Genomic DNA, 22,860 nt, shown 5'->3' on the forward strand with positions numbered 1-22,860 from the left:
ATGAGGAGGAGATCATGAGTTCTGGCATCCTTACCATCATACCACCATACCACAGTATGTATGTTTAACGTTTATTGTAAAGTAAATATTTGTATAGCACAAGTCCTGATGAGCTTTTACTTAGCTCATCACAGTGCTTAGCAATCAACTAGAAAAAACAGCATTGCCATCATTTGTTAACTGCCTTTATACTCACATAAGTATTGTGTTTCACTAGTCGTAATTGTTATCCTTGTCATAAGCACTTTTCGATAAGTCGTTTTTTTCAAGTATTTGTTACTGAGCTTGGATTGGATTATGTATGTAAGTAAATATGTAAATACAGTGTAATTGTCTTCGATAAACCATGGAAATTTTTTTTTCAATTTATTTGAAGTTTTTTCCAGCATTTCTTTTGTGAAAAAAAAACAGTAAATTATTAATTAAATTTGTGTTTGAGTTCACAATTGGGTCAAGTGAAATGAATTTTTAATAGGAATTTTTCTGTATTCATTTTTGAAAGTTTGTTGAACTTCAGAAAATTTTTATTATATATTGAAATTTTTGCTCTTTGTTTCAAATTTTTTATGGATGATGAAGCACGCAATATTAATAATATTAATTTATTTGATTTATAATTCAATTTTAAAAAATTTTCTAAATGAAAAATGAGGAGTATTTAAACTAAAACTAAAGTAAAACTAAAGTAATAGTATGTTGACGGAATTAGCAACTATGTTTGGTAAAGAGTATAATCCATTCAAAACAATGTACTTTCTTAAAAATTAATAATGTGGTACTTACAGCAGAGTGCTGTTAAGAATACTGTTAATTTAAAACTAACAACAGAGTACTGTTAATTTAGAAGTATGTACTTTGTATGAAAAATATTAATTCAGGAGAAGTACCATTATGCTTTTTTTTATTATTATGAAAAAAGAAGGAATTGTGCACTGCGACCTAAAAGATCTATTGTGCCCCTTCCTCGGGTAAGAGTCTTTCTCCAAGTCCGATTTCTTTAATGAAAGACAGTATAGAGCCTACCTTACCTAGTCTTGAATCTTCATGATTCATAAAATATCCTCCTAGGTATTTCTTCCGCTTGTGCATCAGTGCCGTGCACTTCCCAAGCACATGGTATACAGTTTCTCTCTCTTCTCTACAGTATCTGCAGTCAGAGTTGGATTGAATTCCTAACTTCGATAGGTGATTATTCAATCTACAGTGTCTGGTCAATAATCCCATAATAATTCTTAGGTTGTTTTTTGATTGTGCTATGCAATCTTTGAAGCGTTTTAGGTTGTAAGTTTCTAACAACATTTTAGATTGTGAGAGTCCTGGTATTCTTCCCTAATAGAGTTCTCTTTCTTTTTCCTCTGTACTATTCGTAAGAATAGAAAGAGTTCGTTTGTCTAGATCACAGAATGCTTCTTCTTCAAGTTTGTCCGCCATTTTATTGCCTTGTATAACAGCATAACATTGTATGCTTAATAGTATAGTTTTCTTTTCAAAGAACCTACTTCATATGCAAAAAGGAAACTGTGAACTGACAATATTGAACTAGCAATAGCACATCAAGTGACTACAATAGATGTCTGTATATAAAAGAGTCCGTTACACATAGCTTTCACTGTAGTTGTAATGATTCATAGTTATATTTTGTTAAAAATAAGTGCGTAATGAAAATGAGAGTAAAAATTATTTTCAGTTTAAAAGAAAATATTATTGAAAGAATCACAATATCTCAAAAGTTACATGGTAATGTCCTTTAAACTTAAATTGAAAATAATTTAACAATGTTTGTAAAATAAGAAAGAATTTTTTTAACAACATCATTCTAAAAATATATTGATGTTCTTATTAAACTTCTAGACAATATAATATATTTCGTATTTCATACAAATTTGTTTTAAATTATTGCAGAAAAGAAACCAATTTTAAAGCATTTACTTTACCATCTATCCTTCATATGGGGAAGTAGTTGTTATTAATCTAAAGTGTATAAGGTTCTTATAACATCACTCAGTTAACGATGTTAATGGTTCAAAGGTTCATTATTAACATTGTGCTCTTATTTAAGTTTTGTTCTATTTCGTTATCTCGTTATTAACTTTTTAGTAATACCTTGATGTTTTTTTTTACTCAAATTTTTGCATTTAAGTAGGCCATTGAAGTTTCTGTGCACTTATAAGCACTCTATGATCTAATGTATTCTTTAATAAATATCATACACTCAGGGATGTTAATTCAATGCCATTTAAGAATTATTTTCTATTCTTATATCTGGCCTACTTCAATGTATCCATGTCGATAATTTAGCATTAACAACACTTTTTAACTCTTACAACATATCCTGTTTTAACAGATCTTACAAATTAATTAATGATATTAAAAATTATATCTGCCAATAGACAATGTTTGTTAATCTTGTTCTTCTTAGCTGTGTGCTTGTCGTGGACTTAGTATTAAAAAATCTTTTTGAATTTTTTTCCAGCCCAATGTTTATAATATGAGCATTTCATATTGTTCTTCAGTCTACTTTAATATTTGCTTGTGATGGACTGACCACTAAGAATCCTTTTTAGAGTTCTCTCCAGACCCAAATTTTAAAACTTGCAGTTCCCATTTAAGTCTCTGTGCTTTAACAGATTTTAACCTTTTACTACTTGTTTAATATTAATTTCATTTGCTTCAAATTAAAGTGTATACATAAAAAAATTTTTAATGTTTTTACATTACAATAATATTAAATATTTAATAAAAATAATTCAACAGTATGAATTGCTTTGAGGTTGATTTTAATTCAACATATAAATCTTCTAAATAATGTCGATTTATAAAATTGGCAGTTTGTGAAAGAATTCCTTCTTTAAGCCTGTTTAAAATATTGCAAGCATTTATTTTTTTCTTTTCGTAATCAGTACTGCAAATAATAAAATGATTTCTGTCTTTAAAATTTTCCCTCTTATTAAAAAACGATTTGCTACAAAAGTTGCAGATTTTTTTGAACTCCTCATTTTGCGCCCATCTTTAAAGTCAGCATATTTTCTCTTAAGGGGGAAAAATGGCGTATCAAACTGTCAGCAAGGAGTTTACACTTCACTGCTTTGATATGAAATGTGATAAGTTAATATCTTGTTACTTATACAGCATAAAAAGTACTTTTATCTGTGTTATGCTCTCATCACAATCAGATACTTGTACTTTCTACTTTATTAGCAGTAGGTTGAGTACTTGTCATTTTGACGCTTGTAAGTGCGAATATCAACACAGAAGAAAATTTAAAATTTCTTTTGATATAATAGGTATTTTATGGTTTATAATGTGTAGAAAATTCTTAGGCAAATAACTGATAAAAGTATTAGATATATATAAAAAAAAATTTTAAATTTCAGGAATTGTATTTAATAGATATATACAAACTGCAATTCGTGTATTTGTTTTATTAACAGGGGTTACTTCGTTGAGGGGAAATTATGTATGACAAAGCAATAGAAGTGGTAAAAAAAAATGGTGCTGTAGTTATAATTTCTATAAACTATTCAGTCCTAAATACTATAATTTTAAAACAGCAATACAAATACTTTTAAGTAGTAGCTTTGTGAAACAATTGTCATCGGTTCTTATAACGAGACCTGCCTGACCATCTTTACTCATATGTTGTTAACAAGTTTGCGAATAAACCACATAAAAACTGAATTAAGTCCTCTTTTAAAGAAATAATAGATCTCTGCATATGTATTTTGCGAACAAATCCCAAAAAAATTGTGTTTAATTTTCTCTTCAAGCAAGAATAGTCTCCCAACGATTGTCGTGTTAATACGTTTATACAGGGTATAAGTAAAAGGTCACAATGAACTATAGTTGCAGTTTGTTTCCAGTTATGAAGTTTCAGGTCCACATTGCTTACATATATACTTTTAAGGTAACACTATTGAAACATTTTTGTAATACGATTAAAAATCGTTTATTGTGGTTTAAACAGGTTACACAGTTTACTATAAATACTTTTAATAATATATATAATTAAAAAAATAAAATAATGTTTATATCGAAACTAGTTATGTTTAACCCCTGTTTACAAGAATATGAATTCAGACTAAGTCTTTTACAGCCTGATGGCTTAGATCCGTCCAACTTATTTCTAAGAGGTAGTTTTTGAAGGTTCCAATCTCACAGTGTAATTTTCGATGTTCACGCAAAACAATCATCAGAACAATGATTGTGAAGAGTTCTGTGAATGGGTAGTTGTCAAATGATGAAGGCATAAGTTTGAATGAATTTTTTTTGTAATTTATATAAATAATTAAATATTGGTATAAAAACTATAAATATTTTTTGTGGAAAAACACGATTAGTCATCGCTTCTAATTTGACAGGCACAGTTCTAAGTCTGGCACTTGCAGTTCAAAATAAATTATATATGGACTATAAACTAAGTCAGAAATTCGAATATTTTCTATGACTTAAGACCTGATGAGTACTTGGCAATACTCGAAACAGCGTTGTGTGGTCAGCCAAATTCCAATAAATTAAATAAATTTTTGTACTTGTCTTTTCTTTGCTATTCGAAATCGTCTAACTTTTAAATAGTATTTTTTCGTCAAAAAAACGTGTCATGGGCAATAAAAAATTAATATTATAATTTTTTTTTTTTGTAACATTAACAAAAATGTTTTATAAACATTTGTAGACACTTTTACCATCAATTAATTTAATGCCAATAGGCAATCCATTAAACCTTGTGAATATTTCAGCTGCTTTAAATAAAATTTATTTATAAAAAATTAAAATCTAATTATTTATTAAACATTTTTTAAATTGATTGTTAATTATTAAACTATAAATTTTATCATAAAACTTTTGCTCTTAGACCATATTAATATCGTATATTGACAATTAGTCAATTATTAGTGACATACAACCAAACAAACAAACAAATAAACAAAAAACTCGTTCTATAGACATTAGTAAATTTGTTTTACTAATTTAGTGATATATTTTGTAAATAAATTGTTGCAATTCATAATTCATTGGTTAATTCATTTGTAATAAAATATTTAATGAAATAAAATTCATTGTAATATTAAATGAAATTGTATGTAAATTATATGTTGATATAGAAGAGAAGACGAACGTACGACTATCGCGAACAATCAAATGTAATAAAAATAACAAATTTAAATAAAATATTTATTTAAAACTGACAAAAACCAAACCTGGTATATTCTAAAAATAAACAAAAAATAAATAACAGAAAAGGAAGAAAAATTTCGAAAATAAAATGAAAAACAATAATAAATGTCATTTAACAACGAAATTTCATGCAAAAACTCTCGTAAACAACGTCAATAACTTTTAAAATGTGCAATAACTTCAACATTACGATGCCCCAGAGAGGGGAAGCAATAAAGCTGAGTGTGTGTGGCAAACTGTGACTGACTGCGTTAGTGCAAGTGTAATTTCAAAGTTCCTAAGTGAGTGAACATTATCGATGTATGCATGTATGTGCAAGCGTTTACGTGAATGTGTGAATGTGTATGTGGCTGGCTATGTGAAGTCACTTATTTGCATATCCTTTTACGTATTTGTAAAGTGTTTCATGCGCGCACACACATTACAATTACAACGAAATTTATGATTGCACATTATACAAACTTAAAAACGCCCGTTTATACTAACCGCACACACCCACTGTATACTGTACACTTCACACTATATACATATATAGTGTATCCATTCACACTCCCATTCACACCCACACGTACACACATGTGTATGTTTGCTCATATGAATTGCGTCTATGCAAAGTCAAACGCATAAATTTTGTGATTTGTTTAATTTCGCTTAATTAAATTTTAAATTTTGCACGTTTATTTACTTGCAGTTTAAACAATTTTCAAATGAAAAAAGCTAAAACACACATAAATTTCATTTGGAAGCAATTGAAAAAATTTATTTGCCATAAAAAGTGCATTGTGCAATAAAAATGTTATAAATGGTCGTGGGTTAAAGTTAATTTAATTCAATCATAAACCACATGAATTTGAATAAGTTATGAGCCTGGAATGCATAAAGTTAATTACTTAACTGATTCATTTGTTTTATTTTCTAATTTTTAATTTAATATCTTTTTTATTATATTATTTCTATTTTTCATTTTTATTTTATTTTACTCTTGATCTATAAATAATAAAAATTGCTTTTCATGTGGTGTGAAATCAATTTTAATTTCACTAAAATATTTTTTAATAAAAGCAAATAGAAATTAATAGAAAAGAAAAAATTTCGAAAGCAAACTACGATATCTCAATATATACAGATGACCCGTTAATGAACTGTGGGGCAGGAGCATGAATCTTCGTACCATCTTCAAACATAAATAATTCTCTTATCCCACCTAACGAGGCCAGGGTTTTTCAGGTTAAAACTGTAGCAATTAGAGAAGCCTATTGGCAAATTGCAAGTCACATCTAGGACAGATGTAGTGTGCCCATTTACATTGACAGCCGGCAGCAAACAAAGCCTTTGAATCTTTCATAAAAAAATCAAAAATAGTAAAGAAATGTAAAGAATTAATCTCTGAGCTAAATCGGTTGGCTGATATTACCTTTATCTGGGTTCCTGAACATAGAAACATTGAACGGAATGAGAAAGCTGACAGTTTAGCCCGCTTTGGTGCTTCCCTGAATGTATCACTGGCGGTGTCGGTTTATACTACCCTAGAGACCATTAAGAGAAGCACCTTTCTACACTTTCTACAACTTGCTAATTACAAATGGAAAGGATTTAAGTTATATGCAACTTTCAGGTTAACATGGCCCATCTGTAATAAAAATAGATTCCCAAAATTAATCAAATGAGACCACGTGAACACTCTGAGGCTTACTGTAGTTCTTTGTGGTCATTAGTGTATAGGAACCCACGCAGAGAAACTGCGTATTTCTTATAATACTCACTGCAGAAGTTTTGGAAACCCGCAGGAAAAAGAAACCATAATACATTTTCTCTGTGAATGCCTGGCTTTGGCGACCAGAAGATATTTCTTTGCTGGTTTATCAGTCTGTTAATCGGCGAAGACGAAAGGCATATTAAATTATCTAAATTCGGCAGGGTCTTGTAAGAAATGTGGTAGCAAAAGTGCGAAAAATCGCTAATTGAAGTAAAGTGTAACATCAGTATTGCCAATTTTGTATTTTTACTACGTTTTGTTACTTTTTGGATATGCTCACTTTTAATTTATCCCCAAAAATAACCAGTCAGAAAATACTCAGAGAGGCTATTAAACTATTAATTTATTATTATATATTCTTATAATAATTATTAACAGTACTTAAAAAATTATATACCTTACCTTAAAATTGGAAAGTGTTAGAATTAGATTATTAACGGTTTATAAAATAGGCTATGTTACTTTCTGACATTTTTTCTTCAAAACGTATTGAAATTGTAGTAATTTGCTCCTAAAAGAGGCAAATTCTGACATTTATATTGGACAACACTGCTTTGTCTAAGTGACGAGGCACATATAGCCTTGGCTTTTATGACTGAAATTGAACCGATATATTATTTTTCTTTTACTTTTGAATTTATAATTTGCATTGCAAATAACAACAATTTTGCTCATGATATACCCGTGACAATTTATATAACACAACCTTTACTCTCATTTTTAAATTTTAAATCTAAGAATTCAGCAAAAAAAGATTTATTAACCTTAATGACATACTCGTATATTATTATGTGGTCAAGGCATTAAACATATACTTGTAAAGTGTTCAGAACTTAAAGAGTATGGACCAGCTAAAGTTTTATAGGGCTCAGTATTTTAAGTGTACTAACTCAGTATTCCAACTAAACATATCAACTAGATATGCTGATTGATTATACTGACTACCCGTACTGCATTCGGAGTTTTATAGTTTATAGTTAGAAGACTTTAATCGAAAAAGGAGCCTAAAGTTAAACATAAGTAATACGAGTAACTACGATGAAAGAAGTTTAAATTTTTTAAAACTTTTGATATTATTATTATTAGTAGTAGTATATAGCTTTATTTTAATTCATTTTAAAAATTTTACATTGAAATTTATAATAATTATATTATATATATAAAGCTTACAGCTATAGCATTTTCGATGTCTGCCGGAAATATATAATAGTCAGTATAATAATTTTATATATGTTATAAGGATCTGTTAAAAGCCATCTTGGAGCATCTTTACAAAACTTCAATCTAAAAAGCATCCTGAGAGTAAAGCATAGGTAATATGCTTTACTTTATATACTTTATATACCAATTCTTTTTTCCTATAAGTTTCGTAAAACAAAATTTTTTTAATCGCAAAACAGAATCTTAAGTAAATTAATTAATTGTGGAATATATATTAAATATACTTTGAAAGTATTAAAAATTAATTAAAAAGTCATCAATATTAAAGTTTATAAAACTTGATTGTTTTTAGATGTTATTAGGATTAAATTTAAGTACTTTTATATTAATTTTAATATGCACATGTACAAGTAATCCATTATGGATAGCTTCTTTTATAGGCTTAAAATCTTTTAATAATGTTATTTCAATTTATTATATATTGTAATCGAAACCTTAGTTATTTACTGTGTTTAAATGCGATTAAAAACTCATTTTGAAACGCAACCAAATTGGTTGCACTCGCAACATGAGTGCCAATGCATGTATATCGGAATATGATTTTGACTTTATCCAATCCACATAAGTGTGTATGTGTTGTAGTATAAAATACTTAATATAAATTTATATACTAAAATTAGTTTATTTTTTGGATTATTATGTGTCCCCAGTTGATGAGCCTAACATGCAACTATAAGCACTTAAGTGATGTGTAATAGTGTAAATATCCGTAGGAATTGCCTGTAGCAACAAACACATAACATATAACAAACTACAATAAATACGAGTACAACAACATTAAACTACAGAAGTAATAGTAGAATGAAGTGGTGTACTGAATAAGGCAGTGCAACTATGATATGCTGCCGTAACGCCGTAACGCATAGCAACTTAATTCTATGAAAATGATTAAAATCAAGAAACATGTCGCATTTTGACGCAGCTAAACATGCAGAGAATATGCCATATCACATACCGAAATTTATTGCACCAAATGCAGATGCACGTAAACGTAAACATAAGCGTAAGAGTCTGAGTTTGAGTGGCTCACTTGCACTCAAATGCAATAAGGATATTTATGCAACTGACGATGGCTATAAATATACTTCGATATGTTTATAAGCAATAATATTGAATACTATCGAATAATATAGAATATGCATTTACGATAAATATTCCACAACGTGTGTCGCATGTGTTTGGTTTTGTGTTTAGTTGAGTGCAGCAACTGACGTACGTTAGTTGACAAAATTCGTTAGTAAACATTAATTATAATTTAAATTACGTTATTAGCAAAGTGAGTAGTAGTGCATAAAACTGAAATATAAACATTTAATGTAGAAAAAAAATTTGAATAATAATAACTAATACAAAATACATTTTAACATATTGAAAGTGTTTAGAATTATTACAAAATACAAACAAAAGTAAATTATTTTTATTATTAATATTCTTTTTTTTTTGTGGTCTAGTGTGTTTCACATTGAACGCTCTTATTTATTTTACACAAGAGATTAAGGAAAGATTTATTGCACATTATTATATTAAAACATGTCGCCATGCAATTCAAACAAACAAGGAAACTAAACGCTAATACTATAACATAAAACTACTAACACACTCACATGCATACACATGCAACTACATGTCCTTGCAGATGCATGCACGCGGCATTCAGTGCTTGCAATGCACGGCAGTGGACGTGCATTATTTGGCATGCCATTACGGCTTTGCAGTGAATTGTGAAGTTGATCGACGTAAGCGATATGGTTTGGCTTTGCTTTGAAAATGCTTGAAAAGTGCTATTAAAGTGCATGCATCCTTTTCCTGCTGTCCTAGCTTTGTTTTTGTTTGCTTATGATAAACATTATTATCATGTGTGCATAAAAGTTTATTTAGACGTACTGTACAACTATACCACACGTGCGCCTGTGCGTCTGCCGACCTCAATGCAGAAATCTTACAAAGTGCGTTTTTCTTCTATGCTCTTTACATTTATATAGTGAAATACAATAAAAACCATGTTTAAAAAAGAAACCATTGTACTTACTTATTTTAAGAAGTTTATATCAAAGGATACTACCATTTTAATTAAAGCAATTACTTTTAATTTTATTTGCTTCATAGAGAAAGGATCTTCTTACAGTAGTGGAAATTAAAAGTAGTGGTTAGATGGATATCTTCAATGAGGTGAATGAGGCAAACTTTAAAATTAAAACTAAACTATTAAAATAAAATAATCTAAAACTATAGCTAGAGAATTAATGTGAAAACTAGGTTTGTAACTCTACACATTTACCAGTATTTGTCAGTGCACCTTTTTAAGTCTTTAATGTACAAATACAAATATTTTTTTAACTCTGCAGACGTAAAGTTTATAGAAACAAACATCCTTAATTGACTATTTTAGAACTGTGTATATAATTAGAAATTTAACTAAATCGTTTATATCAAAAAATATAACTAAAAATGTACCTGAATTCAATTTAAAATGTTATTGATTGTATATATTAAATTTGTTAAAGTTATATTAATGTAATTATTAGGGTGGCTATACAAAAAAGAAAATATCAATACTAAAAACAAGAAGCTGTTATATAACCATATAATTCGACCGTCACTTCTATATGGATAGCAAAGCCTCAAACACTATTATTTACCAGCTAGAAATTGCACAAAGCCAGACTTTGAGTAGACTTTTCAAGGTACCATGGCACATTAGGACGAATGACATTCTCAAGGATCTCAAGATTGAACTGATCAAATAATACATAAAAGATATTAGCCCTGAAATTATTTAACGAAAACTGACAGGCTTACCAACACCGCATTATCGAATCTCAGAATGGTTACACGCTGCACGGGAAAGTGTGTAGATCTGGGGTCATCAGATCTCAACTAATTTCTAGAAATTTAAGACTATCAGCGAAAGGGAAGTTACTAATACAAATACGGCCTAATCTCGGCAATGGAATGGTTACTAGAAATTTTGGTACATCTTTTGTATGAGTGCACGTCACTAACGAACAGAAACTAATGTTCATGGAAGCCCACAAAGTATTTCATTGATTTTTTTTAACAACCGTTATAGTCAAACTCACTTGCTACAGATTCTCCTTATAGTCTACAAAAAAAACATTCAGGTATCATATCTTAATATGATATATATATATCAATAGATTTACATAAATCAAAATTCTCAATATAAAAAGTGAAATATTAATCTATAGTTCTTATGAAATCTATAAAAGATACTGCTCTCGGTGTTTCGTAAAAATTATATCTCTTTATTTAAGGATTAATAAAATAAATTGGTTGAGTTTAAATTAATAAATCAAACTATATAAATGAATAAATTTAAGGTTTACATCTATTTAGTTAAAAATATCTATTGTATCTTTAATAAATAAAAAGAAACAAGTATATGATTAGATTTTAATATACTTGTGGTAACAGTATCATGAAACATTGATGTCATTGTTAACTAAAATGCTTTTCAACCTAATAATGTATTTATAAGAATGCAAGAAATATATTTTAAAAAGTACGAAATTATATCGAATGCTATTCAGATGAAAAATTATAAAGAATTAAATGTAATTAAAGCTATTTATAATTATTCAAACTGTTAGGCGATCCCTAGAGATTGTCGGTATAACCTAACCTAACCAAATTTATTTATAGTTATTCAGGAAACATGTCATAGAAAGTCAACCGATTGATCAACCAAATAATTGATCAATTTTATTTTTTTCATTATTTGAAGCAACTTAATCCCTATTAGTTAGACACCACTCCTGAACAAGAAAAAAGTTTGCAGATAATAAAAGTGGTGCATCGGTTCCACTGGTGTTATTTAAAAAAGTAAACTTATATATATTTCTAAGCTTAATATTTTTTAAAATATTTTTAATGATAAAATTCTGAACCTTTTATAGGTTACCTGCCCATTTTACTTACTCGCTTAAGTAATTTTTATATTTTTGTATATAAAACTTACCTCTCTCATCCATTGTTTCGCCCTCATAGGTTCGGTGGGACATATCTTTTCCGGTGGTTATTTCGTCTTTGTGTAGATAATTGTGGTGCAGTTTTGTGCTTATACTAAATTTGTGCATAAAAGTGAGACAAATATTGTTGTTTTTACAAATAATAAAAAGTATCTCTCAATTAGTAGAAATAAGAAATAGTTAAATAGTTAGTGCAAATAGAATATAAGATTAATAGTTAATTATCTTAATGATGAATTCTTACAAAATGCTTCAAATTTAAATAAATAGTATTATTAACAGAAAATAAATTATTTTACATCAAAAGAATTTTTTTTATTTAAAATTTATATGATTTATGCCAATATTCTATTAGCGACTAAAATATAGTATATTTAAATTAACTATACTAATAAAGATTTATATACTAATAGAGTACAAATATAGGTAAAAATCGAAAGATAGTTTTTGAATTATATATAGATATGTTACATACATATATAAGTTTTATTATGAATATTTAATATAAAATCCTTTTTACATACAATTACTTTACTACTTTTTTATTTAGAATTTGAAGCATTTTTTAAGTAGTCCATAAAGTAGTTTATGGAAGGATTTGAATTTCGGAGTGTCTTTTCGTACATGCATTTGTTAGTAATGCGATTGTGCATTTTTGTGCTTTACTATCACTAATACATACAAAATGGTGCATTTTCACATACATTGAAGTTTTGCGTTGCTTAAAAACGTGCGGTGTTGAAAGAGTTGGTGCTGGAGGTGCTGGTGCAAAGGCGATTGTTGGTGCAAAATCTTCATGTTCAAAGTAAATATGACGTTTATCCTCAGCAATTTCATGAGCAACACCTGTCGAACCAACAACAACACCACCACTTAGACCAGAATTGGTGCCAGTGCTATCAACCAATACCACAACATCATCAACGTTATGCGCTAAGCCGCCATTAATATGCGGTTGAGTTGGCAATTGTTTCTGTTGCTGCTGCTGCTGCTGCTGCTGCTGTTGTTGATTGAGTTTTTGTTTTTGTTTATGTTGTTGACGCTGTAACTGTTGTCGTTTGTTACCACCAGTGGATGTGTCTTCTCCTACCTCTTTTACCACATCATCGTCGTCATCGTATGTTTGCGGACTATGCGAAGCTAATACAAGCGGATTGTTTAGGCCCCATGAAGGCGGATGCAGATAATGCGGATAATTCGAATAAATTTCGGCACGTATACGATCGTCATAGTCATCCGTTTCATCATCAGCGTCACTATCACTATCAGCGTCATTCTCATTGTTGTCAGTGGCGTAGAGTAGCTTGTTGCCGTCCGTGTTATTGCTGAAAATGTAATCAACTGTTGCGTTGTAGTTTTTGGAATACGTTGATGATATCGTGGTAATTGTTTGACCGTGTTGTCGCTGTTGTTGCAGCTGCTCTTTCGGTTGCTGCTTTTGTTTCTGTTGCTGATTTTGTTTTTGTTTTTGCTTTAGTTTCGGTGCTAAACCGTTGGGAAAGAATATTAATCTATCTGCAAAAAGAGATTATAAAAGTGGTTTTTGTGCCAAGAAAATGAAAAATTTACAACAGAGTTGCTAAGTGAGTTACTAAAATTGCAAAAATTTTTAAAATATTTTAATAAAATTTTTCATATTTATATATTTTTATAAAATAATTGTTGAATTTTTTCTTTCACTAAAATAAGAGGATTTTAAAAATAAATTATGAGAAAGTGCAAGGTGTTGAGATTTAATTAAAATACAATAAGGCTTATTTGTTAAGTCCTCTAATAAAAACAAAAATATATACAATGATAATTTTTATATATCATAGTTGATAAATAAACAAAATATATGGTAATTAACAATAGTTAGCAAAACTAACTTGATTTATATAAATGTGCTTTAGATATATATAGTGATTTGTAACTATCTACTTGCACTTAAAAATGCTGAATATGAATACAGTGTCATTCAAAGAAGTATTGTTAAGAGTGAAGTTAAAGTTATGTGAAAAGATAGTGTAAGTTTTTAAATAAATTATAATAGAGAAGTTTGCATATTTTCTTAAAATAATGAAATAAAATTTTTGCTTGATTTCAGAATACTAACATTTATCATAGAGATAACAAGCTTCATAAATTTTAAGGAAATTATTTTTCTATTATTTTTATTGATTTCATTAATTAATCTGAATTTTATATTAATATTAGTATAAGGAGTTGAAGAGATTTAATGGAAATTTTTTATTTAAAGAAATTTTTGCCATATATGGATCAAAGGAAGACTTAGTTTTTCACTGTTTTTACAAAAAATGGAAAGATCGCAATATTGTACTTAATAAACATATTTTTGAAAAAGTCTTTATTTACGGCAATAATTTGAACTTATTTATTTGTAGCAGTTTTACATGGCTAATTATTGTTTAAGAAATATACTTAAATAAAAGGCTCTAAAGTCTTTAAAAAAAACTGTAAATTACGCTTAATAGTAGACATTTAGCTAGAGCCTGGCTGGAGAGATCTTAAGAGCCTGGCTAGAGAGGTCTTAAGAGCCTTGCTGGAGAGGTCTTAAAAGCCTGAAGCACTACTGCTTTCAAAATTACACAAAGCATTATATTTATACAAATTTTGTATTTATCATCAATACATCATAACTATTAAAAAATATATGTTTCTTTATATTATTGAAATAATCTAGAGGACACCTTAAAATGTGTTTAAAATGTATCGACTAAGACCGACAGTCTCATGGCAAATGCAATTGATGACTATATTATACTCTTTTATTATAGAGAGGTTTCGAAAAGTAGTGAACTGCAGTAACAATACGTTTTTTATATTATTTGAATTAATTGAATTTTTGGCTAACCTTACATATATTTAGAGTTCGAGGTATTGTCAAATACCTAACATAAGTGGTCTTGGAAATTATTTCTAATATATAATTATACGTAAATAATTTTTTTTGGAGACAACAACTAATCAGTGTTCAACTCGTGCTCTGCCAAATTTAAATCTCTTTCATTACACATATTATATGTAGTGTCATATCACAATTAACAATTTCCTACTTTTATTTTTTGTTTGGTTTTTGGGTGCCTAAATTAAAAGATATTTATTTTACTGTAGATATTATAACAAATTCCTACAAAAATATATCTATTAACTTCTAATAGGCACAAGGTCTGACATTTAATACTGAACAACACTGTTTTGACATGACGTGACGGGCACACGCAGCCTCAACATCCTGATCAAATTTAAATCGAAATTTGTCTCTCTCCATCAATTTTAATTTTTTAATTTACATTGAAAACAACAATAAATTCAAATTTGACTTTCCTGATCACGACTTTCCATATAATATGGGACTTCTTAATATATATGTTTTTTTATTTTCTATTATAAAATTTGTTGTACATTAACAAGTGATAAGTTAAATATCATCGAAATTTGATGTTAAGGTAATACTTGCTCAAATTTTCGGTACCAGATGTACATTTTGAAATATAATGCGGAAATAGTTTGTTCTAACTAAATAGCATTTATGGCAAAATGTTCTATACATTTTTTTTTTGAGAATTTATAAAGAATGTGCCGCAAGTGGAGTAACTAGAATTTTGCCGGGAGGTGGATATACTAAAAAATATTTTCTTTTGGTGATGTTTTTGCTATGTATTCTATGTAAATTAAATTGTCGGGGGTATCTATCTAACCTTTTGAATATGCCACTATGTGCGACTTTAAAACTGACATATACTGCTGAACAAAATCGCAAAAACTCTCATTCGCCAATATATGAAATATCATTTGAGAGATTTTACTATGATCTTATTATTAATCTAAATTTATTGATACAAAATATTTGACTACAAATGATTAAATACAGTCTTAGGCAAGATACTTAAAGCCAAGAGTAATTGATCCATTCCTATTGTTATTTCATTATGCTTCGCTTTACTGATGCAAAAAATCATGATAATATTTAAATATAATTTTAATAGTTATTCAATACTTGAGACATACTTCAAAAGTTATCTCTACAGATATTTAATAAGTGGAGTTCATATGAATGTTATTCAAACTAAAAAAATGTATATTAACATAACAAGCATTAACAGAGTATGTACGATTAACATACTGGTAGCAAAATTTCATATTAACAATGTTAAAAAAATAAAAACAACTCAAAAGGAAATTGTCTAAAAATTATAAATAGATTTATTTAAAATATAAAAATATTAAATTGTATATAAATACTAAAAAGAATTATAGAAAAACTTAAGTACATAAAAAAAATTTTTAAATATATAGTTTAACTATAAAAAAAGTTCAAGAAATATATGCAAATCTGTATTAAAAAAAAAATTTTTGAGCCGTTAAGTGTTATGGAAAAATATGTTTTATTTTTTTTTTTTCTATTCAAAATTTTTAACTGCAGACATGAATCATAATAAGAAAGCTTATGAAAATGTTTATTTAATCATATCACAAATTTGAAGTACTATTTTATGCATAGAGATTCCTTAAGATGTTAGCATAAAGCGGAAAAGCTTTAGATTCTTTAGACTAAGTGGAGACTGTGTGAAGTTTTCTACACACAGAAAAGAGTGAAATATGCAAACTAATAAAATGTATGTGCAAAAAAGCAGTACAGTAGTGGTAATAGTAGTAGTTGTAGTAATAGTAGTAGTAATATTAGTAGTAGAGTATAGTAGTAGGTGTACTAAGACGCATGAGATACATGAAGATTGTGAAATGTGCAGAGCGATTACAACTGAAGCTTAGTAATGGGTGAAATGTGTGAAAAGTGAAGAAAAACACTGCTGGATACTTTTTCTTACTCAAGTTTGAGTTGATGCAGAAGCGTGCGTTTTTTGGTTTGATTTGAGCGATTTAAGATTAAAATTAATATAAAAAAATCAAAAAAAAAAAATAACATTAAAAAATATACCAAAATGAGGTTTAATATTTAAAATTTCAAAATGGAAAATTAAAATTTAATTATTAATAATAAATGAAAAAATTTGTTGTTTAACAAGGTTGGTAATAAAAAACGTAATAAAAAGAAAATTAAAAACACTTATATGTGTTTTCTTTTGTTATTCTACAAAAAAAATGTTTATTTCTTTACCAAATTTTACTCAATTTTGCTTAGTTCCAGTTTTAAGTAACTTACCCACACATGGATTGTGATTAACAATATTAAAAATACGATCACAGCGTTTTTTCATATGATTATTTGGACAAATGCAGCCAAACATAGGTGATAAGCGCAAATTTGTCCAGGAATCATGGCAGGCGTCCCTGAAATATATCAACAAAAACAAATTAAAGTTTTTTTCAATAAATTTTAACAATTTTTTTATTATATTATTTATTATACCATTATTTTATTTTTATTTAATTATATTTTATTATTATATATTACTATATTATATTATTATTTTTATTATATTATATTATTTAATTTGGCTTTCGAACAATAGTGAATTGTAGTAACAAAATTTTTATTCATTTTTAAATATTTGAATTTTTGGCTGTTTCGAGTATTGCCAAATACCTATCATCAGCAGTCTTGGAACTATTTCTTATATGTAGTTATTCGTAAATAATTAAGACTGCAAGTACCAAGAGTTGTACTCGTACCCTGCCAAATTTAAAGCTCAGAGTCAATGCTTATTTGCCAACTAACCTAAAACCGTACTTGATTTGTGTGTTCAACATGGAATTTTGTGAATTTGCCATTTTTTATTAAAAACATTATTATTAAGTAAAATAGCCACTACCATCATAACTGATGTTAGAATTAAATTTTATACTTTTTATTTAGTTTAAAATACCATAGAAGTATAAAATCATATTTAAAAAATGTAATTAACAAATCAGTGTAAAAAATCTGTTGATTAACTTATGCAGCTTCATCTCATTAAGAGATAAATTATAGTAAGATATTATGAACATTTTGAACTAATGGATTGCGATTTTATTTAGGTATGTACATTTTAGTTTTAAATTTTAATTATGAATATGAATACAATACAATGCAAACATAGGTGATAATGGCTTTAAAAATGTGATTGAGCAAAAGTACTGCGTTCCAGAAGCACTCCGCATGATAAGGTAATATAAACATCCCCTGATGTAGGCAGAGTCATTACGTATGCTCACGATTGCACAGTTCTAGCTAAGTACTAGAACCCCACATCATTCTACAACAAGATGTATTCCTTGTTGATAGAAATCATTACGATTAACCAACAAAATTTTTTTTATTTTTCTTTTTACTTCCTGGGCTGAGAAAATTTTCTTGGCTTTGCACATTAATATTTGAGATTTGAGAACTCAGAATTACCACTACCACTCACCCTAAAATTCTGTGTCATGTTTAGTAGAGTCCTTACTTCAAGATACATTCGGCGATTTCTTTTTTCATATCATGAATATATCGAAATTTATTGAAATGGAGCTAATATCAGTAACGTCGAATATAAATGCGGTCTTACAGCTTTCTACATAATAGCAGTATTCTCTTCAAAACCACACTGGCACTGCAAAAATTACTGCCCCAAAGCACACATATACTTGACTGCAATTGATCTTTGCACCCGCCCCGTAGAAATGGCAAGGTTCCCCCGCTTTGATTTTGGTTGACTTCAATCAGGTCCCACCCATGTTTTATTCATTCTTACTCCTAAATAATACAGTTTCCTCACACAACACCATAACCCATCCACATCCTAACCCATGCATATACCCATGCTGTTACCAACAACATAAGGTAACAGTTGCGTACTACTAATACAATTCGACTGTTGCTACAGTAGTTCTAGTTATTATTATTTACATTCTTGAAAGTTATTCGCTTTACACTAGTTTTTGAAAAATAATATGAAGAACGAAACTTCCAAAACAGCTGATATTTAGTGACTGATTTGCAAATAAACAATGTTTGACCATAACACTTCCAGATAAAAGAATTACCAAACTAAGAATGATGACGCTAACTTTATAGATAGTGCATTAAACAACTTTTATATATTAAAATAAAAATAACATTTTCTATTTGTATTAATATTTATTGAAAGATATAATTAAAGAAAACTAGAATTATAACATAGTAATGTCATTTGATATAAAACAAGATTATAATTCTCAGGAACTTTTTGAATTCTAACACATATATATGAATGAATTCATAAAACGGCATGTCTTGTTAATATTAAATGTTGCTTATGATTATCTATTTAGTTTGTTTTATAAAGGAATTTTTTAAAATTAATAAAATTGTTATTAAATTTTAGACTATGTACGTATTTACATACCTACTATGAGACAGTTAAAGGGGTAATTGAATTTTCGTCTCCTAGTTGTGGCAACGTTTTGAGGGTGCTTATGAAATTATTTTAACAACCATATAGAGTTTTTTTTTATTATCTTTATTTTTTTTTTGTTATCTTTATTTTTTTTTGTTATCTTTATTTTTTTTATTATCTTTATTTTTTTTTTATTATCTTTATTTTTTTTTTATTATCTTTATTTTTTTTTTATTATCTTTATTTTTTTTTTATTATCTTTATTTTTTTTTTATTATCTATATGCTTCTTTTTATTATCTTTATTTTTTATCTATATTTTTTTATCTATATTTTTTTATCTATATTTTTTTTTTATCTTTATTTTTTTTTTTCTCGAATGTATTTTCAAAACTTGGTTTTCAAACCAAAAGTCATCGTTAGAAGTTCTTTAAATCTACGAGATGTCTGATATAGATTCAGTTTAAGAGGTTTTAAATAAATGATAGAAATAGAGTTCAATCTCAACGTTGACAAAATTAACATCAAATATATTTTATTAAGAAAATGTGTAAGTATGACTCGTATTTAATATTTAGTATAACTTATAAATATGTTAAAAAGAAAAAATTTAATATAAGAAAGAAGTAAGAAGAAGAAAAAACTTATATTTTAAAGAAAATAAATTCATTAGTTAATCACTTTTAAAGAAGGTAAAGTTTTTATTAAAACTTTTTGTTAATTATTGTGATTAGAAAATATCTTTTCCATGTAGCTAAACTGCTATATTCAAACATGACAACTTCAACGCTTTTCTTTAATTTCACAATATTTTCAATTTTTAAAGCATTTAAAATTGGAAAAATATCAACAAAATTCTGTGGCCAAAACCAACAAAAATTCAGTTTCTAACACTGACTTTCAACTTCATGGATATGCAAACTTGCCTGCATCTCTTAAGGCTATTGTCAAATAAAAATGCTGCATTATCAATGATAATTGATTTTTATTGTTGAAAATTCATTGAAAATTTGTTGAAAATTCGTTGAAAATTTCTTAAAGATCCAAAAAGGAAAGCCAAAGCAAGAGACTATGTGTGGAAATATAATTGCTTCCATGCAGAGTTATGCATTTTTGATGATATTTAAAGGCGTTGATAATTAAATTCGACGTATAGATGTAGACTGCTTTCAATAAAACATACATGCATTTTACATATGAACTGCCTTCAAGTCAATTTCATCAAGTAGAAGTATAAGTTTAAATATATGAGTAACTTAAGCTAATACTTAAAAATTTACTAGTGAGAAGTTTAGGGTTCAATTAAGTAGTTTCAAAACTTAGAGTTCTTACTATAGTATAAATTAATATTTGTAGTAAGAAAATAATTCATTTTCTATTTAATAAAATTCTTCAAATTTTCTTCTGTAACAGATTTGTGCTTACTAAAATATTTATACTGTTAGTTATTAAGGACATCTGTGAGTAATTTGTAGTTAATTCTGGTCATAAGAGTTCTGGGACTGAAAAATGTTTTAATTTTTTTTTTATAGACATTGGATACATTAAAACAAATTTTGAATCACGAATGCAATTATCTTAAAATATTGACATATATAATATTACAATTCTTCTTGCTTATTTTTCCTAGTCCAATCAAACTGCTTTAAAGTCAATGAGTTTAGTGAAATTTTCATCCTGAATGCTCCTGATTGTCTATACATCTCTAACTGAAATGTTAATGAGGTTTAATATTTCTCTATTCTAGGTTCCCGGTCGGAAAATAGATGTCCTGGTCGACAGGGATATTTTTTTACGTAACTGCGTGGCAGATAAGCTGACAGGACGGTATGCTTTAGATTATCATTCCGAACGTCTTAAAACATCTGGGCATATCATTGACAACATGCAGGCTGAATTCTTTCTGTGTTGAGCAAATTAGTAAAATATGGGAACACTTAACGATATGCAGGCTACTCTATGCAAGTTGGCCGCGTTATTTTAAGAAAAAATCTAGTACTCTCGTTAAAATGCCCGATAAAGATATCAGTCCTGTTGTTAGTTGATGGATTACATTCGATTAGAGAACCATTTTTATAGTGTTGAATCATTCGTGTTGCAGTTTTAGAGAGGACAATAAGAGTGTATCACATTAGCTTTGTTACTGTCCAGCGCAAGCACGGCTCCTATTTATTATTTTAGGAGCTTCGTTTTTTAAGGATCTTGTTCGATTCTATGTCTTCCCACCAACAAACATTATTAGTTTTGCCAAAAATTTTAGGTAATTTTTATACCTAAATGTTTTTCTTTATACGATAACACAATGGGTCAATAGACTTATGTGAATCCTTAGGCTCGCCGGTATAACCCAACGTAACCTACTTAAATAGTTTTGAAAATATATTTTCATATTATATCGAAAATTACTAATAACTTTTAATAAAGTAAATTCCAACTGCATGACTTTTCTGTAAAGAACATTTTAAGCTTTTTCAAATATTCAAGTTGGAAGTTGGTTTTTTAACCTCTGGTTTATTAACTATTCTTATAGACAGGGCTAAAAGGCTTAAGTGGAATACGTTTAAGGTTCGCTGGTATAACCTAATCTAATATGACTATTACAAAATTTTGACATTTATAAAATACACAATTTGTTTAAACACTTGAAATATATTAGGTGATATAAATAATAAAAGTATCCGCCATTTTTTATTACTAGGAAGTGTTGATATCCATATATATGGCAACATTAACTAATATACTTCTATTTAATTTATATGGACACCAAGGTATTGACCTTCTAGTGACAAAAAGTGGCGGATACTTTTATTATTCTTATTATTTTATATATGTATACTTATATATATCATATTTTATATATACTTTATGTATTTCTTTTTCCGTATAAGTTGAGGTTTATTGAACAATAGTGAACTACAACAACAAAAATTCATTTCATATTATTTTAATTAATTGAATTTTTGGCTGACCATACAGGTGTTTCGAGTATTGTCAAGTACCCATCATCAGTGGTCTTGGAAATAATTTTTGTATTTAATTATTCGTAAATAATTTTTTTGAGACTGCAAGTACCAGGAATGGAACTCGTGTCCTTAGACAAGCTCAGAGTCAGCGCACCTTATTGTATTACTTTATATTCTCTCTACTTAATTGTTCATCTTATGTTCAATACTTTAAACTGGATTAATTATTTTATATGTATACTTTATGTACATATTGTATCTTTTATATAATTTATATATATATATTATATTTTATATATATTTTATTATTTTTTATTATTATTTCTCACTAGATGATGTTGGCATTCACACATATGGCAAACTAATTAATATATTCTTTTCTTTTTTAAAACCTTCACTTTTAATAGTGTAAATTATTCCACATAGGTTAAATTTATATTATTATATTCCCACTTC

At 27.9% G+C, this 22,860-nt stretch overlaps 1 pseudogene; it reads right to left on the minus strand.

Moving 5' to 3' along the window:
- Window positions 1–22,860, minus strand: part of LOC119676354 — a 71,760-nt pseudogene that overhangs the window by 34,762 nt on the left and 14,138 nt on the right.

The sequence above is a fragment of the Teleopsis dalmanni genome, chromosome 2 (assembly GCF_002237135.1).
Source record: "Teleopsis dalmanni isolate 2A chromosome 2, ASM223713v2, whole genome shotgun sequence".
NCBI lineage: Eukaryota > Metazoa > Arthropoda > Insecta > Diptera > Diopsidae > Teleopsis > Teleopsis dalmanni.